At 38.7% G+C, this 25,551-nt stretch overlaps 1 protein-coding gene and 1 long non-coding RNA gene across 12 annotated transcripts in view; both read right to left on the bottom strand.

Annotated features, from left to right (window-relative positions):
- PDE4D (phosphodiesterase 4D) overlaps positions 1-25,551 on the bottom strand; it is a 1,549,195-nt gene that overhangs the window by 144,385 nt on the left and 1,379,259 nt on the right. The gene's annotated exons all lie outside the window — the stretch shown is intronic.
- The window catches only part of LOC116555097, a 24,518-nt gene continuing 7,160 nt past the window's right edge, over positions 8,194-25,551 (bottom strand). Inside the window, exon 2 of the long non-coding RNA XR_004270392.1 lies at positions 8,194-10,210. This is a non-coding gene — a long non-coding RNA (uncharacterized LOC116555097). The remainder of the gene's footprint in view (positions 10,211-25,551) is intronic.

Raw genomic sequence — 25,551 nt, 5'->3', positions numbered from 1 at the left:
TGTGGAGGCCGAGGCGGGTGGATCACGAGGTCAAGAGATCGAGACCATCCTGGTCAACACGGTGAAACCCCGTCTCTACTAAAAAGCTACAAAAAATTAGCTGGGCATGGTGGCGCGTGCCTGTAATCCCAGCTGCTCAGGAGGGTGAGGCAGGAGAATTGCCTGAACCCAGGAGGCGGAGGTTGCAGTGAGCCGAGATTGCACCATTGCACTCCAGCCTGGGTAACAAGAGCGAAACTCCGTCTCAAAAAAAAAAAAAAAAAAGAAAAGATTTTCAAGGAGGATAGACTGGCAATTGACTTAGAGAAACTCGATGAGACATGAACCGAAGACTCTCTACTTGGTTTGACAATTGGGAGGTCAGAGGAACCACAGGAGTAGTTGCAACAGAGTGGTGGGGCTGCAAGCTGACTTCAAGGGTTGGAGGAATAAGTGGGAGAAAAAGAAAATGAAAATGATGAGTGTACACTTTTCTTTCTAGACATTTGGGTAAGAAAATTAGTAGAGATATGTGGTAATAACTGATGGGAGATACAGGATCAAAGAGAGAGGGAATTTTTTCCTTAAAAACTTCAACTAGTTTTAAGAGACACAGCCACCAAAGAATAGGTCATAGAAAGAGGGAGAAGGGGTGATATAGATGGATCAATGTCCAGGAGGAGGCATTGAAGGGGATGGAGGTTCAATTTGGGGGTAGTCTTACTTTTAAGCTCATTAAACAGAAATCTTACCATATTATAGAAGAGCAATACAGATTAAACAAAATATAATTTCATCTTTTTTGATGATTTGGGGTCATCAATTTAAATACCAAAAATTATACTCAGTTGTGTAAAGAGGGTGTTCTCAGCATTTCCAAAGATGAGTTGAGCTTTTTGCCCCTTTCAAAAAGGCCCCAAATAGCTATGTCTGTGGTTTTCTAATGGTTTAGTAGATTTTCTTTTCTTTTTCTGTTTTCAGGCCATCAGCTGTCACTTGGCTAATATCAGTTGTGACTTTTCCTGTAATCTCCTACCCAGCCTTTCCTAATTTGCTTCATCCAATTATAGAAGGCTTAGAACCACATGACCAAGCTGATATGAATCATCACTAAAATATGAGCATACATTTCTCTGGCTAATGACCTGCATTATCTTTAGTGAGTGAACATTGTGAACATCTATTTCGGGTGCTCAGAGACTTCTTTTGCTTCCTTCCTGATGCTGATCTATGTTCTAGAAGAAAGGGGACACTAGGAGGGTTGCTGGCTGAATTCTTAATAGGTAGGATGTATATTGCTATTAATAATTGAGGCATAATATATATCATACTGATCAACACATAAAGTACATATAGAGAAAAGGTTAATGGAGCACTCTGGGTTTACTTATCAAAGTTTACTGCTCTTCCACAAAACCTACATGGTTTGTTGAACAATTTCATCAGTCTTCTGTAAGCCATAATCTATGGTTACATAAATAATTAATAAGAGTTTTAAAATAACTTTGCAAAGATTTCGGTTCTATTTAGATCCCCAACAATGTAAATCCCACAATCTTCTGGCAGATTTCTAATTATTAATTGAAAACACATTTCTTATCTCAGTCGATTAATTAGTGTTTGATGTAGTCCTAATACAGATATATAATAAATATGATACATAGCAAAAAAATGTGTAAAAGTGCAGGAAATAAGATGGGAATCTTTGTCCAAATTCATTACCAACTTGTTTTTAGCATATATAGCACTGAGCTATATTATAATGTACTTTTTAGAGCACATATATTCAAGAAATTAAAATGGCATAAAGCATACAATTCCCCATTATATGATCAGAGTAAACAAGAAGGAATGATTTCCCAGAAGCTCATCCCTTGGATTGTTTTCTATGTATATGCTACACATAATTTACATTGTATGATGATGATACAAAAGAAATATTTTGCCTTCTGACCCTGATTTTCCAAACTTTCACGGCTCAGACCTGCAGAGACAGGTTTTCAAAATAACATTTGGCAAGAACATGTGCAAACGTGCTCTATAGGCCTCAAGGTACGTGTAAATTTTACTATCTTTTCTTTCTTTTTTACTCAGAATGCTTTTAAAAATCAGCACAACTGCAGTAACAAGAACCCACAACGGCCCTATTATTGAATTACAAAGCAATGTGTGTCGGAAACACCCCTCAGCATTTTAAGAGGGTCAAAAGGAAGATGCTCTGCACGTACTCCACGGCTGCAGGAATTCTGGTGAAAGGAGATACCAACCCAGAGCTGTGTCAATGACGACGCTGCAGCCAGGCAGGAGGTGGGGAGAGTGACTGCAAAGCTGGATGGGCAGGCAGAACAACAAAGGGTGGGGGTGGTGACAAAGTGGACTGCGAAAGAACAGGAATGATAACAGGAATCAGTAGGATTTCAGATGTCCTGCTGTAATAGACCTCCAAGTCTCCATGTTTCAAACATGTTTTTGAAAAATTTAAAGAAAGGAGACAACTTTCCGCCAGAGGAGAGGTTGCTTTAGGCATCAAGATTCAAATAATTAACAACAGCTGGTAATTATTCAATACAATCATTAGCAACAATAACGGCAAGACTAAAGACCAATAAAAATACTTTATAGTACACAGTGGCTCCGTGTGCCAATTCCTTCATCTTAATTTCGCTACCTTTATCCACTAATTTCTTTGGCTTCACAGTGGCTTTACCCAACACTCCAGGATATAATTTCTCTCCACAGAAGTTACACATTTCCAAGATTGCTGCTGAATTGAATGACTCTCGCTTATCTGAGGCAGGTCTCTTATTCTCTTCTGAGGTCTCACTGCTATCATTTATCCAACTTTTTCTAAAAACAAAATCTTCCTTAAAAATTGCTTTCGTCAAACCATTGCTATGACAGTCAGTGTTTAAAAACTATTAACAGTTGTCTAACTTTAACGTGACAAAATGTATTAGTTTGACAGACCAAGTCTTTCATGGCCTAAATCTCATGTGGACCCTCCACTACCAGCGGCCACACTTGTCATACACATACATGATTCAACATTTATGCATCACAGTGGGAGTGCTTGATCCTTTTTATTTAAATTTCTTATCTGTAAGTCCCAACTCAAGCCTTACTTCCCCCCTGGAGCATTTCCTGACTAAGCTGGCTCTTAACTGTCTCTCCTCCTTCGCAGTACTTATATGACTTTCTGGTTCTATTATTTGACATTGAGAATTGCGGAATTGCTGTTGCAGGAATATGCTGGAACTGATCTTGTCCAGTGTTAAAAACATTCAAGAATTCTGCAAAAGAACTGTTGAATCAGTGATAGCTTGAAACCAGCCACGGGAGGAGTATTTGCACCATGGCCATAGATAAACACTGCAGATCTGGTTTTTTACTTTTTTTTTTTTTTTTTTTTTTTTGAGGGAGGTGGGAAGTGGTGAGAAAAAGAGAAAAAAGAACTGGTTTGCTAGCACATCACACCACAGATTGTCTAATTATTCTCACCACATTTAAAGTATTTTGTCAACTCCCCACTATAGCTTTCCATTATAAATTCAAATGCTTCCAGGACTAAGCAATCCATGACTTCTCAAGGAGTCAAATTCCAGCATGGACATGTATCCATGTACACACATTAAACTGTAGGCTCCATAATAGCTAGCTATTTTGTATTCTTCGTGGTGCCCAGCACAGTGTGCAGTAAAAAACAGATCCTTCAACCTTTCTAGCCTCAGTGTCCAGGGCTCACACTGCCCTTTCACTTCTGACCTTATTGAGCCTTGGAACTGTTCCTTGAACATATCGGGTATTTCTTACTTTGGTAACTTTCCAAACGCCACTTACCTGCCATGGCTGGCCCAAGCTGATTAAATCCCTCTCACCACTGAGTGGCTCTGTGGCTTTAACAGGCCTTTACTTAAACATGTTGTATTTTAATTGCCTGTTGATTGATCCATCTCTCTGCTATATAATAAGCTGCTTAAGTGTTATTTTTTCCACCTCTGTATCACAAGGCTGAAGTCCCCAGCATATAGAAGGTACTCCAATAAATATTTATTCATAGTGAATACAGCAATTCAAATAAATTAATTTATATAAGGTAGGTCTGCTCTGGCACTGGTACACAATATTGATTACTCAAAAAAATAGGCCTCGTGGACTTCATGACACTGTTGCAACTACACAACAACCATCGAATATACATTTCAAAGAGGAGACAGTTTACTTACAACTCCAGGAGCAATTTTTTGCCTTCTTCCTAGGCACTGAGAGAGTATCCCTGCCCTTGTTTTCCTCTCTTTGCGCTTAGATGTCTGTTCTTGCTGGTATGCCTCTGTCCTCTTTCTGCCCTGCTTCAGCACCAGTGGGAGATGCACCACAATTCAAGTGAAACCTGGTTTATCCCCAAGAAATCTTCATAGTTGTTCTATTGTTCTCTGCTTAATACCACACAAGTAAAAATTAGGCCAGAGGACTTGGGAGAGTGAGCAAACGAAATAAGAAAGAATGGAGAAAAAACATAAAAGTAAAGTAAGGCATGAGAGAACTGTATAAACTGGGATGGGGAGGATAAAATGTAAAAACCTTTTCTAAGAAAAGGTATAAAAATAAAGCAAGGCATGAGAGAATTGTATAAACTGGCGTGGAGAAGATGAAATAAAAAAGAACTTCTTCTGAGAACCAAATGAGGTCATAATACTCCAAAATGCTGAATTTAAATGTTCTTCCTGCCTCCTCCTTTAAGGTTCAAAAGACAGCCGGTGTGACCACATTCACAAAAGTGACTTTCTCTTTACATTGCCAAAATATTATTATTATTATTATTATTATTATTATTATTGGTTTATAGGTCCAGGAATCTTTCTAATGATGGAGAAGTAAAATAAGAATAAAATGTATTTTATAAAAATCCTAACTTTACCAAGAGAGAAGAGGAAAGTTATGCTCTCTCTATATTACGTAGGGGCTACCAGCATATGATCTCTGTGCACAGAAGTGCATTTATCTGGGAAATTGAAATAATTATTCAGCAAGCTCAGGCAAAAGTAAGTTCTAACACCAGAGCAGAGGACATAGGCTAACTGCACGAAAGCTGATTTATTATTGTATAAAATGTCAAATTGTGACTATGTTTTTTACCCTATGTATAACTTGTATTTTTACAATGGTGCTAATATGACAAAGAAAATAATGGAAGACTCTCAGAAAGAAAGTTTAAAATATAGTGACTTTTATTTCAGTAACATTATTTTTCAATCATTGAGCCCTGCTGTACATCTTGACATTAGCCGTTCAATCATACTCCAAATGAAGTAAAAATTATCCAGTAGAGGAAACATTCTATGATCCATTTCAATTCTACTACCTTTCCCACTGTTCACATTAAAAGAAATGGATATGAAGTGCTAGAGACAAGAGCAGGACAAATTAACATTTTGCTTTTTCTGTGTGTCATTGTTGCGTTTTGAGATAGGGTCCTGGTATGTGGCATAGGCCAGGGTGCAGTGGTGTAATCATGGCTCACTGTAGCCTCAAATTCCTGGGCTCAAGGGATTCTCCAGTCTCAGCCTCCCAAGTAGTTGAAACTGCTGGCATGCACTGCCCCACCTAGCTAATTTTTTAATTCTTAACAGAGCCTGTTCTCCAGGCTGGTCTCAAACTCCTGGCTTTAAGTGATCCTCCTACATCAGCCTCCCAAAGCACCAGGATTACAGGTATGAGCCACCACACATGGTCAAAAGTCCTACCTGTAAACTAAAGTTCCATTGAGACTGATGGTTAAAAATTCAAACTGGAATCAAACCAGCAACACTCTAAAATCTGAAAAGATTCATTACTTCTCTACCAGAACACTTTTTAAAAACAAGCTGAAGGTAACTTTCATTCAGCTTGTTCAGGGCTGTGTTCTACCTTTCTTTGATGTCTCCCACAACATATAGTCAGGTGGTAGCCCCATGAAGTGCAATTCACTCAGAGGAGGTCAGAATTATCCATTCATTCATTGATTAAATTCAGATGAATCAGGTCTATGTGCCAGGCACTTTGAGTATCAACAATTCCAATATCAACAAGACACACTGTAAGCTCAAGAACATCACAGTTTATGGTAGCCAAGACCACTATTTTTAAATTGATAAACGTCTACTCTGATGTACTTAGTGCCCAATTCTTCCTCCCTCCCTTTCTCTTAAAAACAAATAATAATAATAAAATTAAAAAAAGAATGTATATATATATATACATTCTTTTTTAATTTTATATATATATATATATATATATAAATATATATATATATATGTATAGTACTCCCAAAGCAATCTACAGATCAAAACCAATGTCATTTTTCACAGAAATAAAAAAAAAAAAAAACCTTAAAATTTGTATGGAACCAAAAAAGAGCACAACAAACCAAAGCAATCCTGAGTAAAAAGAGCAAAGCTGATGTGTCATACTACCTGACTTCAAAATCTATTGCAACACTAAAGTAACAAAAACAACATGGTATGAAAACAGACACATAGACCAATGGAATAATACAGAGAACCCGGAAACAAATCCACATTTTTATAGAGTGAACTGATAGATTTAGAGTAGACAGAGAGCATAATGATAAATACGTTTGATAAAGGCACCAAGAATATACATTAGGGAAAGGAGATCTTTTCGATAAATGATGCTGGAAAAACTGGATGCCCACAAGCAGAGGAATGAAAGTAGACCCCTATCTCTCACCATACAAAAATCACCTCAAGATGGACTAAAGATTTAAACATAAAACTGCTAGAAGAAAACACAGAAGGAATACTTCAGGACATTGGTCTAGGCAAAAGTTTTATGGCTAAGGCCTCAAAAGTACAGGCAACAAAACCAAAAATAGATAAATGGGGCTATCTTGAACTAAAAAGCTTCTACACAGCACAGCAAAAGCAAACAATCAAGAGAGTGAAGAGACAACTGTTAAATGGGAAAAAATATTTGCAAACTATTCATCTGACAAGGGAATAATATTCAGAATATATTAGGAACTCAAACGTCCAAACAGTAAAAAAGCACATAATCCCATTAAAAAGTGGACAAAGGACATAAATGGACATTTCTCAAAAGAAGGCATACAAATGTCCAGCAGGTATATGAAAAAATGTTCAACATCACTAATAAACAAGGAAATCCAAATTGATACCACAGTGAGATATCATCTTATCCCAGTTAGAGGGCTATTATGAAAAATGCAAAAAATAACAGATGCTGGCCAGGATGCAGAATAAAGGGAACTCTTACACATCATTGGTGGGAATATAAATCAGTACAGCCACTATGAAAAACAGTATGGAGATTTCTCAAAAAACTAAAAATAGAACTAACCATAATGTCCTGCAATCTCATACTGGGTATTTATCCAAAGAAAAAGAAATTGGTATATCAAAGGGATTCCCAAGTTTATTGCAGCACTATTCAAAACACCAAAGATGGAGAATCAACCTATGTGTCCCTCAATAGATGAACAGATAAAGAAAATGTGGTACACACATGGAATGTGATTAAGCCATAAAAAAGAATGAAATCATGTCATTTACAGCAACATGGATGGAACTGAAAGTCATTATGTTAAGTGAAACAAGCTGGGTACAGAAAGACAAATATCACACGTTCTTACATATGCAGGGGCTAAAAAACTTGAACTCATAAAGGTAGAGTATAGAATGATAGATGGGTGGGGAGAGGATGAAGAGAGGTTGATTAATGGGTGCAAACACACAGATAGATAGAATAAGTTCTAATGTTCCACAGCAGAGTAAGTGACTAGAGTTAACAACAGGCATTGTTTATTTCAAAATCGCTGGAAGAGAGGACTCGAAATGTTCCCAACATGTAGACATGATAAATACTTGAGGTGATGGATACTGTAAATACGCTGATTCCATCATTATACATATTGTGCATGTAACAAAACATCACATGTACCCCATAAATATACACAATAATTATGCATCAATAAAAATAATTTATTGAAGTCAAATTCATATCACATAAACTTAAAAATATAAAGTCAACCATTCAGTGGCATTTAGCACATTTGCAATGTTGTGCAACCACCACTTCAGCTAGTTCCAAACATTTTCAATATTCCAAAGTAAAACCCCTTACCTATTAAGCAGTTCTCCTGTCAAGACTACTTTTAACTTCAGTGTATGGGAAGCCTTCATTTAGAAACCGGTTTTGAAAGAAATTCTATGCCTATAATCACCTAACTTAAATGTTAGAATTGAGAATAATGGAGTCAAAGAGTCTTGTAACATCAGACTCCGCCTCTTAAGATTTTTTAAATGGCATTCTTCATTCTGTTTTTTTTTTTTTTTCCTTTGGTTTTGGTTTTTTCAGTTTTTGTCAATTTTCCAGATTCTCATCACCCAAAGCCAATAGATGTTTCCTTTGATCCAGTAGCTAAGGCATGGTTAAACTGATCACATTCATACCAAATTTCCAAAGATCAATCAACAAGAATTCTCAGGTCTACGTGCTTGTTTATTTAGCCCTCTCTCTACGCCTGAACTTCATCTGGAAGTTACACATAGTCTTATTTCTGTCTTCAGCCATAAGCAATAGTGTATTTGCACTAAAAAACATTTCCATGGCATCTTCTTTATCTAATTTTCTATCAGCAAACTTTTCTTTGATATTTCCTTTTTCTGCCCATTCTGATAATTCAGTTGACTCTGAATTCTGGTAAGTCACAAAACTCTTTCCAGGTAATCTTTGTTTCTCTTTCATAATCTGCTGTTTACATATCCACTTAATTCATAATTTTGCTAAACTCCTCCAATTCTTTGCTCCTACACTGTTATCTTGTCATCAAAATATTGATTTTAATACCTGTGACCTCTCCAGTCCATTTAAAATATTAATTACCAAGTTTCCTGCCTTTGATATTAGAGTTCTTAATATGAACACCAAACCAAATGTTTTATCCTCATTTCTAAAGCTCTACTCCATTGCAGACACCCTGTTCTCTAACACTTGCAGAGAAAAAATAAGAATGCCATTATAAATCTGAAAACTTCTGGGCTTACATGTCAGAAATAGATTGGAAACGACTTGTTTTGAAAGGAGCTTATACTGAGGCAGCATAGCATAACACAGTGGTTAAAAGCAAGTCTGTGAAAGTGAGAAAGACTGGGGTCCAAATCTTGGCTCTAACACTTCCAAGCTACGTGACTCTGGGCAAGTTGCTTAAATTCCCTGAGCACCAGCTTTCTAATCTGTATGATGTTAAAAAAAAAAAAAAAAAAAAAAAAAAAAGGGCAGCACTGTTTAGTAAACATGGTCTTGGCTTTACACCACTTCCTACTGTTTCTATAACTGTCAAGTCCATCAACACGTTACCTCAGAAAACTGTGGAAAAGGTATAACCTTTGGAAAATGTAATCAAGGGGAACAACTTTTCCTAGGCCAAGCCCAGCCTCTGGTTCTGCCTTGACACGTATCTCTAAATCATAATGTTTTACTGGGTCTTCATTTCCTTACTTATAAACTGAGGGGCGTTGAGTGAGGAGTTCTATTTATTTGCATTTTGGCTCTGCAATTCTGGGGTTTTATTTGACACAGGAGGACCAAGGAGCAGAAAGGAGCAATCAAAGGGAGTGGTTTGCTCAAGATCACATAAAAAGATTTGCTGTAAAACAAGGAGCATCTCCTAAACTGCTCACCAGCAAGCTTGATGTCCACTGGAGTAGAACGTGCCCTCTTGGCTCCTACAGCTGCAGCTCCACTCATTTATCTCAGCCCACTCTGACTCTCAACTGCTTTCACTTCCACCTCCCTGCATTTTGCCCTGATAATTTTTTTTAGCTTACCTAGCCTACCTCTTTGAGATCTCTTCTTAAAAGGGTCATTCAGTTAACTGGCCCCTATCAGTTACTTTACTATTGCTGATCTATTGCTACCTGTCGATTCACGAGATTTACATGGTGCACTGGGGCAAGAGTAAAATAATCCAACAAACACAATGTTAAATTAAAAAAGATAAGCTGAAATATACCGATGACTTTTTATAATTACAATATATTTATGAACAAGAACATATATAGTAAAAAGACAAAAATGTGAACAGGATGACTTTACTAAATTTGTGGGAGAGGCTGTGCTGCAGAGGATGGAAGAAAAATGAGGCTGGCAGTGACGGTGGGGAAATGCAATCTCCAAAATTATCTATCATCTATATATTTTTATTAAAAACAGCCTTGGTAATTAGGGCAAATGTTAATGTTTGTTTGTTTGTTTCAGGTTGTAGACACATGTAAGATCTCTTGCTTTCTGGGTACATTTTGTTTTTCAGATTAATTCTAAAAGACTTATACCTGCTACATGAAGAACCAAGCAAGTTCAGATCTCTTGCTGAAATGTTCAACTGCTGAGGCAAGGCCTCTACTACAAATTTGTGTAACCAAAACCACAGGGCTCTCCATGCTCCTAGTGTTGGATTACAGCAGTTAGAGGAGATTGGCTGTTTTGTTTCCATGGCTCATTAAGCTAGAGTTAGACTGGTGTCCATAATCAAATTCACTGCACTTATCCCTGTCGCTTCCCTATGAAGTGAAGCCGGACCTCAGGGAAAAGTCTCAAATATTCTAGGTCTATGGTAATTTGGTCCAGGAAAGAAATTAACACACCTGAAAAGGATTAAATTATTTTTCCTTTTCTAAATGACTCTCTTCCTTAAGTTTCCTCGGTTAATTGACTGTCAACCTTACTTAGTAATTCCCGTCCCTCATCGGGCTTCCTAGCACTTCCTGCTGCAAATTAGTGTGCAGTGAACCTGAGCCTGCTCTCCAAAACACATCCAGACTCTTGGGGCTTTCTGGGCTTCTGCTATGGTGCCTGGTGCAAAGGGCACCTAAATATCCCCAGGGGATGATCAATCAACTAAGTCTTGGGAATGTTCCAGGCAAGAGGAAGGGATATCTTGCGGGACAAAAGGAATGTGTAGGTGGGAAAAAAGGAGAGTCTTTCTTTATTTTTCACTGTAGTAAATGATCTCGACAGAGTGCAATTTGAATCGTAGACAGGGATGGCTGGGCAGGATGTGATGAGGGAGGGAGTGACCAACACAAGTGACAGGAACAAATTAGGGAGATCGGTCAGAAAACACCTAATCAAGGCACAAAGCAGAAACAGTGAAGGGAACAGAAACAGTTGTTCTGTATTGCACTGACGGTACTAATGTCAAAGTCTGTGCTTTTTAACCTCGTGGGAGCGTGGTGCAAGGAAGCTTGTGTGAAGGCTCTGGCCCTGCTTATTAATCCCCGAAATACAACAATACATCCTCACATTCATACATTTGAAAGCAAGGGGCTTTGATCCTGTGATATACAATCTATGCCCTTATTGGATCCTGGAACTGATTCTCAGAATCCTTTATTCTTTTAAGTACAATTGTAAAAAGAAAAAAAAAAAAAAAGAGAGAGAGAGAGAGAAGCAAGGAAGAAAGGAAAAAAGGTAGGGAAGAAGAAAGGAAGGAAAAAAAAAAAGGAAAGAAGGGTTCCATTTATAAACCTCAAACAAACCAAAAATGAAAGCAAAACAGAACAAAAAATAGCCAATATGACCCAAGTTACAAATTTACTTGTACCCTTTCAGAGTATAAACCCAAATTCCTGCAAAACAATTAGCCATCTTTCTTTCCATTATTACATTAAGCAAGACAGGTTAAGAGTACATCGTAAATGTGCTTTGCTAAACTCCTCCCTTTATTTACTCTATCATAAGAAGCACATTTAATATAACTTTTACGATTTTTTTTTTTAAGAACAAATAGGAAAGTGGAGAAGGGTCTACTTCTGCTACCTTTGTGTATTGGAAAGGAATGCTGTTCGGGGTTTCTTCCTTTTAAAAAAGAAACAGGTCTTTGAAAACCGAACCATTACTGTGCATTTCTCTCAAGGGCTGCTCCTCTAGTATCAGTCCATTTGAAATAGGAGTTTCACATAATTCAATTTATTAAAACCACATTTCCTGCCAGATTTTGCTTTATGTGCCTATGTCCTTTTGTTTCCCGGCTAACATTTCCACATCTCGGAAATCATTCTTTCTAGTATAACTGAAGAATATGGTATTAAAATCAGATCAGCAGAAGATTTTTATGGACTTGGAAAGCTGCCCATCAATGCTGTAAAATAAAGTGTGTTATGCAGCTGATATCGGCAAGTCTCTTCTACGTTGTTTTCATATTCCTGGGGGTGGGTAGAGAGAGTGGAACACTTGGGAGTGGGAAAGAGAATGGAAAGGATTCGATCAATTGTGGCATTTGAAAGCAGAGGCAATTTACACTAAGAATACTTTTCAAAGACTTCCTAACCTCCAATACATTTTCCAGTCCAGGCAACCTTTGAATTATAGCTGGAGGTGATGTTTTTGGAGCTGCCTGTGGAAGCTGAAATCACAACACGCCTGCAGTGTTCCCTTCCTAAACCAGCTTTGCCATTTTCTCAGGCAGACACACAAGCATGCAAGCGTCCACAGTAATGTGTATGTGTGAGGGATGGGGGAAGGGTGACTGCTGCTTTGTAGTAGCTCCTTTGAAGTGTTTAATTCCTCCCTTGTAATCTCTTCATCAACACACATTTAAAGCGTATCAGTTTTAGCTCAGAAATTTCATTCTCAGAGGCTTATGCGGCTCAGGGCCTCTGTCCAGCACCTGGGTGGCACGGTTTGTTTCATCTGCACGCAGAAATGCTAACAGAATTGAATTCTTTCCTTCTCTCTTTCTCTCTTCTTCCCCCACCTCCCTCGATTTAGGTTAATGAGCCCACGGCAGCAGTGTGTGTGAGTAACCGGGCGTGTACACAGGAGCGCCCTGAGCCTGCTTTTTTAAAATACAGGAAATGCATAGAAGAAAGAAGAGTTCAGCTGGAGCCACGGCTTCCCTCTTTGCTTCTTTCCCTCCCCACCCCCCGCACTCCCCCCCCCAACCCCCCACCCTCCAGCACCGGCTTTTAATTTTCAAAAGCACTGCAATTGCTTGGTGTGGTTTCAAGAGCTGGGGTGCCATTCTCCCTGATGATGACTCTGCTGACGTCAATGGCATTCTTATCATGCCTAGTGCGACATCAGAAACCAGTCCTCAGAGGCTCCTCTTATTCACAGTGCCTGGGCTCTCAGCAAAATGTGGAACGGATCTCTGAAACGCAAAGGACTCCCCGCTCCTAACCGGCGCTGCAATCCAGCAGCCTCCTTCTGCCGGCAGCTTGCCAGTTAAGACTTTGTTCCTTAGTGTTCTGTCCTGCAAGGACCCCCTGAAGGAGAAGAGAGGGCTAAGTGGATCACAGAGTGTCCTCCCTATCTGAGCTTTCAGAGCCGTGTGTGTGTGTGTGTGTGTGTGTGTGTGTGTGTGTGTCCCTCAACCAAGGTTAGAGACTAGTCGATGCTGCTTCTGATTATTCTTCAGGTTTTACTAAAAGGCTGCAGTCTTTGGTATAAGGCGATTCCCTGACACAGTGGCTAAAAGCCTCTTGTGTAAGTGCTCCCAGCTCACTCTCTGGGACAGAACCAGTACCCAGGTCCCCATGTGAAGCCCGTATTCACCCCAGACTGCAGCATACATCCCCTCCTCCTTTTTTAATAAAGAAAAAAAAATAGCAGTTTGGGAGAAGAAGGAAAATAATCATAGCTGAATAATAATAATAGCAGAATAGGAAAACAGTATCACTAAGAATCAAACATTTCACTCTAAATACTCATGACTTGTTAAGATGTCTGATCTCAAAAGCTGAATTTTCAAGGGAGTCACTACATACTAAACCCAATATGCATTCCTAGCAGTTTGGGGGTAATTATTATGGGGATGATGAAGCTTTCTCCATTTACAGTGGAGTATATTATGGTCCAAATCTACCCTAAAGCATTTGGGAAATGTCTAAAGTTCAAATTAAGATGTTTAGAGTCAAGGTCATTTAGCATGATGATGGAATAACACACGTCTAGTTAGATTTCATCTGCCCAATGTTTGACGCAAACACATCAGAATTGTCTTGGTATCCACCAACCAAATAATGATTGTTTCTCTTGAAGATTGTTGAGTGACCCATAGTAAGCTTATTAGGAGCAACTGTCCTGGAGAGAACTGTTTAGCAACATATGAAATGTGCAACATTTCAAATAGTTCCATCTAGAACTATTTAGAATGATAACATGGAAGGACAACAGCTTACACTTGGTTCAACCCTTCTACCTTTAAGTGAGGAAACTGATGCTCAAAGGCTGTTTCATGCTTTGCTCAAGGTCACTCAACTATTAAGAGGCAGGATTGACAAACTAAAGCTGTCTCTCTCTAAATGGTATGCTTTTCCTGCTACAACACATTGCTCCTGATTATTCAAATCCTTCTGACCGGACCTCAAGCCTATTTGCCAAGGAAGCTTCCATTTTTCTTTTGAAATCTGAATATTTCTTAATTTCTTGATTAAAGTGATATTTCAGGAATGTTTACATAAATTATGATTTTCTCCTTTGTTTTCAGTGAGTTTCACAACTAGTGTAAAGGTTATTAAGTAGCATGGAACAAAACCATATAAACTGGAATGCATGAAATTCAGATGGTTTTGTTATTTGTTATTTTTTTGTAGAGACAGCATCTCCCTATGTTACCCAGACTGATCTCAAACTCCTGGGCTCAAGTAATCCTCCTGCCTTGCCTCCCAAAATGCCGAGATTACAAAGTAAGCCACTGAGCCCAGCAAAGATTTTTTTTTTTTTTTTTTTTAAGTGATGATGGGCTCTGGGAAGAGTAGATTTACCTACGTTCCAAATATATGAGCTCCCTGAGCCCAGCCATCGTTCTGCTTCATCTACTACGTAGCTCTCACCATGGTTTGTAACATTGCTTGCTAATATATTTTATTTGCTACCTAATTCAAGCCATTGAGTTAATATTTGATTACATAGATGTGATCTTTATGGTAACTTTTCCATTACCCCCAATAGTTTTGCCTTCTTTTCAGAGGACCATGACTGCTTCTATAAACCACCTTTTGCTACTCTCTTTTTGGTTGACATGCGCCACATTTTGGTCCTGAATGGTGAAGAGATGAGGCAGAGTTAAAAGATGCTGGTTTTAGAGTCAGACAAAACCTGTGTTGGAAACCTGGCTTAACCCCTTGCCAGTATATAATTTCAGGACATAACTTCTCTGAGCTTCGGTTACCTTATCTATAAAATAGAAATAATGACCCCTACTGAGGGAATGTGTTTTCTTTCTGGGTTTATGAGGAGGCGTAGTTTTAAAGGCAAGAATTTCCCAGTGCCATGCCCCACTCCCATCTCTCTCCATTGGGAGATTTAACGGTTTATGTTTGAATTTCATGGGCACGGGAAGAAACTAAAAGTCAATCACTCCAGCGGAAGTTCTAAGGAACTCCTTTCATTGGCCCAGGGCCTTGGAGTAGGTGGGGGTACCTCCCAGGATAAAAGTAGGCCTCCACACATCTGGCCGGATTTCTAGCTCTCTGGAATCCCCTCCCACGTGGTGGGAACTCCCTTTCCCCTCTGGGATTTCCCCTCTGGAATCCCCTTCCACACTCTGCATGGAAGTCTTTCTCTTCTTCTCCTTTCCTTCTCTGTTCTCTACCTAAATAAAATCACTTTTCTGCAACACTTCTTGGGTCCGATATTACTTTTACAAGTATACGGTGCACCTGCAGTGGACCCATCACTTATTCTTTAGGAGACTGGAGGTCAAAAACCCACAGCATTCTCTCGGGGGAGCTGTGCCTCACCAGCACCCAAGAAAAAACCCGGTTACACTACCTTGCAGGGTTGTGGAATGGGTTAGAGAGATGATGTATACTGAAGTCCTATCTCAATACCTCGAACATAGGAGAAACTCAATCAAGGATAATGACGTTAATTTTTTAAAAAACTAAATGAAAATCATAATATTAGTAAAGATGAATAAAGTTGAACAAAGGACATATAGTATTTTCCCCCTTGTAACCAGAGCTGTTCCTCAGTGCCACTAAAATTGGAAGGACAATATTTCTTTAAAACTTTTTTCTAGCAAAAAACTATCTGAGTCAAATATATGATCATTGGCCTGCATTATAAATACATGTTTCACTGAGTATCTGATTACAATTGGATATAAAATAGCTACAAAACCTAATTGTGGTCCTAAAAATTGTCTCTTCTCCCTGAGACAAACATCCAATATTTATCTAGGTAACTAGGCTTTGTGTACACTGAGATAAGAAGCCAAATCAATTCCTTAAACTTAAAGGGCACAAAAAGTTTCAGAAAGCTTCACTGTCCATTTGAGAGACAAGCCACAGCATCTCATAAAGCATATTTTCACTGTATTCTATGTTACTACAAAATTGAGTTTATTTCATTAATAACAAAAATTGTCAAAATAAAAATGCTTTCTCCTTTGCAAAAATCAATAACATAAAATAATGATAGCATTTTAACTCAGAAGCCAATTGCAGCCATGACTGTTTAAGTTGGCTAACCCAAATTTCATAAGTGAAACTGGAATGATCTGCGAGAGTCCTAGATTGCACATGATTCAGAGAAACCCAGATGTCAAAAGAGTATGTGATTCAAAAGAGGGTTTTTATCTTGGTGATTTAGCCCTGAACCAATCAATTCTGCCCAGAGCAATGGAGAAGAAGTTCTTATTTCTAAGGGAATTGTCCTGCCTTTACCTACCTAATAAAACTTGTGTATCCAATCAATACCTTAGTCAACTTTAAATGCCTGATAGCCCTTCTGCCTCATTCAAGCAAATGAAAAGAAAGGGTTTAATCATATTTAAATACTCCAAACTATTGAGTAAAGTTAAAGTGCAAATTTGGTCATGTTATTCCCTTCTTTAAAACCATTCATTAGTGATGATCCATTCAACTAATTATACCCTCAGCAGGCAGGGTTGTTTCAGCCTGAGGAAGCGGTTCCCTTTTCTAATTCATCAGGCTACGAAGTGGCCCTTTGGAATCTGTCTGCTTAGCAATAAAGCCTTTTTAAAATTTATAAAAGGTGCCTCAAATATACAAAAAGCACAGGGGCAGTCCTTTTCAGGTCTTGGTTTAATGCTGATTTCTGAGTTGGTTATGTGCTGTCACAGCAATTTGTCTTTTGTCTTCCTGGTGCTTAAGGCATTTCAATCATACATTTTGTTTATTTCCCCCACTAGAGTATAAGGTAGAAATTGTGACTATGTTTTTCACTTTTGCATCCCCAACTTCTGTCCCAGTGCCTAGTACACAATTACCAGGTACTTTATTAATTGTTAAAGTTGGGTTGTTGTCTTGTTCAATAGTAGCTATGTTTCGCACTACAAGTCATTTTTGAGAGCATATGAAATAACTCTATGTCCTCATGAATGACTTTATCATATTCATTCCTGAACAGCATGGGCATATGGTATTCTAAAAGGGAGTTTTACCAGCCCTTGGTGAAATTTAAAGAAATAAAAACAATAAGGCCAATGTAAAATACACACACACATGAATGAGAGGTTTCTAAGCCCACCATGGGGGATGACTGCCCTTTTTGTGCTTACTATTTTGCAGTATATAGAATGTGGAACTGAAATGTCCTAATATGAAATCATGGTTCTAGTATATGTTAGTGTGTTCTGCTGAAAATAGCTTTGTTTGGCAAAAATAAAGATTTGGTAATTGTGTGTTGGGCCTCACAGTTTTTTGTTTTGAAATTCCAAAGTCTGGGAACCATTGACTTAGCAGGATTTTACCATCTGACACAGATTTGAGGGTTTTTAAGGGTATATGTCTTAGTTCCTAGTTGTGTATGGCTTCAACCTACAATTCTTCCTTCTTCTGGGTCCCATCTTTATCTTTCACTTTTCTGATAGTTCCTACAACTTTGCTCACAAAGTTGCCATTTCCTAAATATTATCAAAGTGCAATTTTGTATACCCTAAAGCCAATATATGATTAATTTTAGTATAAATCAGTCAACATTTTAAAATTTTAATAATATACATTATAATAATGGGCCTGGTATACTTCCCCACCATTCACTGGAATAATCAAAGGTATAACCTTTAAAAGTAAAAGTAACTTTTATTTGCAGTTATTAGACTTCTCAATGGTGTGCCAAAGAGTGGAGATTACAGGTGAGGCGAGATATTGACTTCCCTTCGCTCCTGCAGCTAGTGGGTGAGAGACTGAACACAAGCCACATCCTTTATGTACTACAGTTTTCATAGAAATGTAATTAGCTACATATGTCATCAAGGAACAAATGTGGGGAAGTACTGACCTGAATAACCTTTATGTGGTTCAGTATACATGTAAATTGAAATCAAGAATATTAAATCTCAAAACTATTCAGAGGACCTTATTCAATGGTATAATATTTCAAATTTCATTTTTATTACAGTGTATTTTCAGGTACATTTTTAAAATGGTTAACACTAGGGAAGCATGCAATTAATGAATACATAAAAATAACACTAGTTTAGTCTTCCCTTTAAGAAAAGTTTCTGTTTGCTATTTCTGTTGTAGGCATGGGATTTCACGGCATTTAAGACATGTCGATAATATTAACATTTCCACTTGATTGTGGGAAGTAGCATTCATTTTCAGCTTTGCTTAGAGCTTGTTAACCTGACATCAACATGATATGCTAGAAATGTCCTTGCCAGTCAAAACTCACAAGTAGAAATGATTATGTGGTTGAATGTGTTGCATCTGATTTGACAATGATAACAAGTCAACACCGTTCTACTAAAGGAAGGTCAATCATTTCATTGCACCAGGGATTTATTCTTTTGCTATAATTAGTATTATGATCAGTGTATGTCAAAGAATACATTGGGATAAAAATTCTGCTTGTCCATTTCTGGTTTTCCATTCTCTTATGACTTAGATAATTAAAAAATTAATTTCCAAAATTTTTTTTCTGTCTGTAAATATACAAGACATACACACACACTCTCTCTCACACACACATAAAATCTCTGAAAAGCTAGTCATATGCATGAAACACAAAATGAAAAAGGTAGAGATTTTTTTCATAAGCATGAAACAGAAAAAAAAATTCCTCCTTACTATGATTTATAGCTAAGATTCATGATTTTCTAGTAAGAGTAGCAAAATGGATGCTGGTTCTATGGCATAGGAGACCAATGGCTTTAGATCTGGATTCAAATTTTAACTCTGCCACTTCCTAGCTTCGTGAAGGTGAGCAAGTTAAGTCTTAGTTTTCTCATTTGTAAATTGGAGTCCATAGAATTGTGAGGATTCCATGAGATAATTTATTTGAAGCTTTTGGCACAATACCTGGTACAGATTGGGAACTCAAGCAACAGAAGATACGGCACTAAAATACAGTACACAACATCAGGACATTACAAAAGCTTAATTTAATAAATCTCTGGTCTGATTCATTCTAATTCTGCCAGTACACTGTTGAAGAGTACACGAGGTCCTGTTTGTGGCCTCCTCGGTCAGCTGTGCCCACCCTACCCCTTGAGCATAAGCCACTTTCCCAGTTTCCCACGCATGCCACTGCAGCCCCAGTAAAGCAGTGGTCATCACTGCAATTGCCTCATGTTTTCCACCTCCCCGTCCTGGAGACCTTGGCCTGGGCAATGGCCTCTGACTTGCAGGAACCATCTAGCTACACGTGAGTTACACAGAGGCTCTGGATTCCCTAGGGACTCTGGGAGGGTCAAGGGTCCCATGAAGCAAATTTTGACCAATAAGAGACAAAAGACCCATGCACAGAAAAACTGCTCACCCTTTCTCCTCCTTGTGGAATGTTCTAAGACAGCTTCATACGCAATGTCCCTTGTAACTTAACAACTTGTGTGTGTGTGTGTGTGTGTGTGTGTGTGTGTGTGTGTGTGTGTTTTGTGAAGCTCTGACAAGCTTGGTAATGAATTACCTTGTACTTGGTTTCTCTTCTTCCCTACTGCTGTTCCTTTTATCCCCCCACTCCACATTTGCTTTCTTGGGATTGCATGACTCCACCTCCCTCATAAAGCTAGCATGTAAGCTATCCCTAGAGAATGTGAGCTAAAACTGTGAGATTTAGAAAAAAACATGAGGCAACTAGATACAGTACAAGAATGAAAGAAAAAAAGTCATAATATTTGACATCAATTTTACTTATCTATAATTCCTTGGATTCTCCCAGTAGTGGAAGCTCTTAAGTCCATATTACCACCTTATTAACAAAGAATAACTGAAAAAATCAGCAGGACAATGGGCCTTTGAGAACAAACCATCATTAATTTTGTTCCACAGAGTCCAATTTCAATTATAACCTAAGATATGTTTGGAACCACTTAATGCTATTTTATGAGAGAGAGAGAGAGTTTTCTCTTTGAAAAGTCATGTTCCTTTTAATTTAACTAAAATGTAACAGGATGTTAAAATGCAACCCTGGCATTTTTCTTTCTTTCAGACATATGCCCACATTTTATAGAGAAAGCTATATATTGAGGCTCTGCAAACAACAAAATGCAATTTTCACATTAAACATGGATTCTAACATCTGGCATTTCTCCTAGTGCTTGCACATAATTATCCAAAATTGCAGTTTTTCTAACAGGGTACCCACAGTGGTAGCTCTGATTCATTCCACATTATATATATGACCCTTTTTCATAATGAGGGTGGTCTTCAACACCAATGCTCCTGATTGCCATCTTCCTTCAACTTATGTGGAACACTTTTCCTCTTGTGCCTCATGGCTCCAACTATATGAGCTCTAGGTTGTTATTCAGGCTTCTTTCATCCTCATTTTTTGTACCTTTTATGACTGCTTTCTGGAAAGGCACATTTGCTGAGTTGGCGCCTCACAGGTGGTTTGGTTTGTGGCATATTTTAATAGCTATGAAACCATGAGTTCAGCTATTGGGTTGCAATGAGTTACATAATGTATGTGCAATTCAGTGCACCAACAACAGGCTTTTCCTAAGACCCCAAATGACCCAGGAAACTGACATATTGAAGGGGTTGCACCTCACCAAATGTCCCTGACAAGGATACACTTATGTGGAAGGATGTGCCCTTCCTCTGAAGGCTGGTGGTCTGAGAAGAGTAGATCTGGTAATCATCCAACTACATTAAAGGCACATTTATTTCTGTTGCTTTTTGGTTCATTTTATTTTGATTTGGTTTGTTTTCTGTTCTTAGCAATCAGTCCATGTTACGAGTATTTTGGCAAGTAGTAGCAAAAGCTGTTTTCTCCAGGAAATTTTTAACCTTTCAGACACAGTAGAGATGTCAGAGATATTGTAAATTCAACTAAATGCAGTCGCTGGTCCTGAGGATGATGGTCATAACCATTTTTCTTTTTCTTACCACTCCAGTTTAATTTATTTGGAACGAAGAAAGTAAGTCTGAGATTCTGATGATAATCAGTTGAGACTCTGGGCCTATAAACACAGTCCTCTCTGGTCTGGGCTCAATTGCAACCCAGTACTTCCAGAAATGCCTGTCATTAGCCCAGGAGGATGAACTCCAAACAATCCAAGTTCTATTTATCTCATTATTCTCCATATTTATTTATTCATTTTATACATGTATGTCCCATATACCAGCACTGTGCAGATAATAGGGACATCTTATTGAACAAAACAGCAGAACCCCTGCCTGAAGACATCAGGCCATAACATTCTGTTCCAAGATATGTTTTGCCATTCATTTTGCAAATCTCTACATATCATGAGGAGGAATAAAAGGAATAAATTATATCCTTCACTTATTTATGCATTCATTTTCCATTTATTTTAAAAACATTTATTGAGAATCTACTTTGTGATCAGCACTGCACCGAATGCCAGGAAAAGCAAGGATAAAAGATACAGGGTGTCCGGAAACCATCTGAAAAAGATGAATTTGACTACACAAATATTTTAAAAGACTAAATTAAAAAAAAAAAACCCTAAACAAATTAAAATTTTTAAAAACAGTTTACACAAACTGTAAACTGTTTTGGGGGGAGTTCGTTTTCTTCATATACTCCGAACATTAACATATCAACAAAAAATAAACTCCTCAAGATAACTGATTCAATAAGTCTTCGGAGGTAGGAAGGAACTGGCCCATAAATGTATGAAAAGTGATTAATTTTATGTGCAATTAAATTAGATGGGGAAAATAGTTTTTTTGTGAATCTCAGGGTTAGTGTGTATGGATATACAAGCATTTCTTATGCTGATGGTGGGACTGTAACTTAACATAGTCTTTTTAGAAGACAGCTTGGCAACATAAGGTCTTTTAGGCCAACTGACAGTCCTTGGACGCCATGTTAATCTCTGTGACCTACACGGACACTCCAGATGAGTTCCTGGAAAATCTAAAGTAACTGGAAGACCATGAAAAAAGGAAGAAATGATCAACCCCTGTGGGACCTACTTAACTTTAAGACATTCTCTATTGTTTCTTATCCAGGCCTCAATCAACAAGGCCAACTGACCTTGGCCAACCTCATGACTCCACACCCTATGACCCCCTCCCAGCTTGGCCAACCTCATGACTCCATACCCTACGACCCTCTCCCGGCTTGAAAACCCATGACCCCCCTCCCAGCTTGCAAAACACCGCCCTAAAGTTACTTCTGTAACTTTCCACTGTTTACCCCAATACCATAAAACCAACTCCTATGCCTCTGCCCTCCACTGATGCCCTTTTCGGCCTCAGCCTGCCTGCATCCAGTTGAATAAACAGCCATGTTGCTCACACAAAGTCTGTTTTTGCGGGGGGGGTGTATTCATTCAGAGCGTGCATTTTAACAGGCAATATTTATGAAAACTTAAATTCAGTTTCACAGCTAAGATTTATTCAATGGATATACTCACGAAAGGACACAAAGATGTTCAGGTACAAAGATGCCTGCAGTATTATTTGTATTAACTGTAGTAAAAACTGGAAATGACCCACAAGACTATCATTAGAGTTAAATGGGTTTTTTTTTTTTTTTTTTTTGCACATAACATCATGCAATACTATATGTCAGATAATAAGAATGATCATTATCTGTGGATCATTTTCTGTATAAGCTCATACAAAAGGGCCCCAAGATATATTTTTAAATTAACAGGAGCTTGGTGCAGAATAGTATTTGTAATACTCTCTGGGAGGATATGCAAGAAACTATTAACACTTTACTCCAGATAGTCATGACCAAACAATTAGAGTTGCCACAGGTGACATCTATTCGCTCTCTTTCTTGCTCACAGAACATTTACTATAAGTAGAGCGCTCTCTCAGAAATGTGCTGGTCCAAGCTCTTTGAATATTTGTATATACAGTTAAAATCAGGAAGAACTGAAGATCAGTGCAGTTTTCAAAGGAATGAGGACTTTAAAAGGACAGTAGCAGCAAGGGGAAGGTAGGGTGACCAACTTGTCCTAATTTGCCCAAGACTTTCCCAGTTTTAGCACTGAATGCCCCACATCCCAGGAAATCCCTCAGTGCCGGGCAAACTGGAACAGCTGATCACCCTCACCTGCCTTCGGGCTGCTGCAGAGGCCTAAGCATAAACTGTACGCACAAGAGAAGCTGAGAAACTTTCTTTCCTACCCATATCCCGGCTTCCCTGCACCTCTGCTCAGATGCCAAAGGGTCTTCCTCACTTTCTTACGGGCACAACTCCTGACTTTCCTTCCACCTCCATCCTTTGGTACCAGAATTTCTATGTTTGCATTAGTAATGCAACCTCTTAGATTAGGATTTCTAAAACTAGAAATGTTTTTGGAGTTTATGTAGGGTTTTTTACCGGAGAAAAGAAGCGACTGTAAAAGAACTGTGAGGGAAAGAATTGGATAAGAGAACAAAAGTTATTTTGGGGGCTAGAAATAATAAATTTAAAGAGGTTTTCAAGGCAAAGGAAATCTTCATGAAATAGATAGGAAAGGATACAGTATTTTTCATTACAAAAATGGAAATGGTATCTATGAAATTAAGTTAGATTTAAAAGGAAGTTTTTTAAGGGGGAAACTTTCTACTTTTTTTTTTTTTTTTTTGAGACAGAGTCTCGCTCTGTCTCCAGGCTGGAGTGCCGTGGCTTGATCTCGGCTCACCACAACCTCTGCCTCCCGGGTTCAAGGGATTCTCCTGCCTCAGCCACCCGAGTAGCTGGGACTACAGGCATCCGCCACTAAGCCAGGCTAATTTTTGTATTTTTAGTAGAGACGGGTTTTCACCATGTTGGCCAGGATGGTCTTGATCTCTTGACCTCGTGATCCACCTGCCTCAGCCTCCGAAAGTTCTGGGATTACAGGCGTGAGCCACCGTGCCTGGCCCCAGAGGAAACTTTCAAAAGGAAAAAAACACCAACCCGGAGGGACTATGGGATTAAAAAATGTGTCAGTAATTTATATGCTTCTGACACTTTTCATGTGATTCAGAATACTCTGCTTGGAATAGCTAATGTCAGAAAACCTCAATTATTCCCAGCGGCAGGTACCCTGTTGTGACAGACACAGTAGCCCCCATCAACCCTAACAAGGTTAAAGAAATAGTCTCTGAGGAATCTCATTGTAGCCATGGCAAGAGAGAAGCTAAACACTGGGGACAGATGTTACTTCACTTCTGTCCCTGAAATTGGGCAAAGTTTCGGATTTGAGAATGGCATCAGAAGCATAGCTGTTTAGTGCATGTGTTTCTCACCATAATACTAGCATTCATTTCACATATATCCGCACAGTAACAATTTACTGAAGGAAAGCCAATGCCATTTTAGCTTGATTACATTCTTAATCTCGCTCTGTTGTCCAGGCTGGAGTGCAGTGCCACGATCTTGGCTTACTGCAACCTCCGCCTCCCGGGTTCAAGTGATTCTTCTGCCTCAGCCTCCTGAGTAGCTGGACTACAGCCACATACCACCACGCCTGGGTAATTTTGCATTTTTAGTACAGACAGGGTTTCACCATATTGGCCAGGCTGCCTCGAACTCCTGACCTCATGATCCGCTGACCTCGGCCTCCCAAGCCTACATTTTCTAAGACTTCCTACAGAAAGAAACTTCATTTGATGTTATTCACAGCCATCTAGTCTATTGCCTTCAACATTTTTGATCATGTACGGGGTGGGTGTGTTCCCTTTTGCACTGACAGATCAGCAGCCGTGACACTTTTCCAAAACCATATTTATTCTGCCTCCTGTATCATCCATTTAATCATTTAACCAACATTTGCTAGAAAATGAGTGAGGTGCTGGGGTTTCATAGATAATTAAGATGTAGCGTCCACTCTCAGGAGTTAAGGGTACATAAAAAAAACAGATAAAACCAACTAATATTATGACATTGTAAGATGAAAGAGGTCTATGGAAGATTTATGAAAGTACAGAGGTGGAATGCTTAAATTCAGGAGAAAGTCAGGAATAGCTATCTCAAGGGGCAAGTAAGTACTCTGCAGTTTCTTTTTCTTTTTCTTTTTTTTTTTTTTTTTTTTGAGACAGAGTTTCACTCTTGTTACCCAGGCTGGAGTGCAATGGCGTGATCTCGGCTCACTGCAACCTCTGCCTCCTGGGTTCAGGCAATTCTCCTGCCTCAGCCTCCTGAGTAGCTGGGCATGGTGGCGCGTGCCTGTAATCCCAGCTACTCAGG

Source organism: Sapajus apella, unplaced genomic scaffold, assembly GCF_009761245.1.
Source record: "Sapajus apella isolate SASKATOON/1434 unplaced genomic scaffold, GSC_monkey_1.0 scaffold1, whole genome shotgun sequence".
Classification (NCBI taxonomy): Eukaryota; Metazoa; Chordata; class Mammalia; order Primates; family Cebidae; genus Sapajus; species Sapajus apella.
Note: the sequence above shows the minus strand (reverse complement) of the source record. Positions and strands in the feature narration are given on the sequence as shown.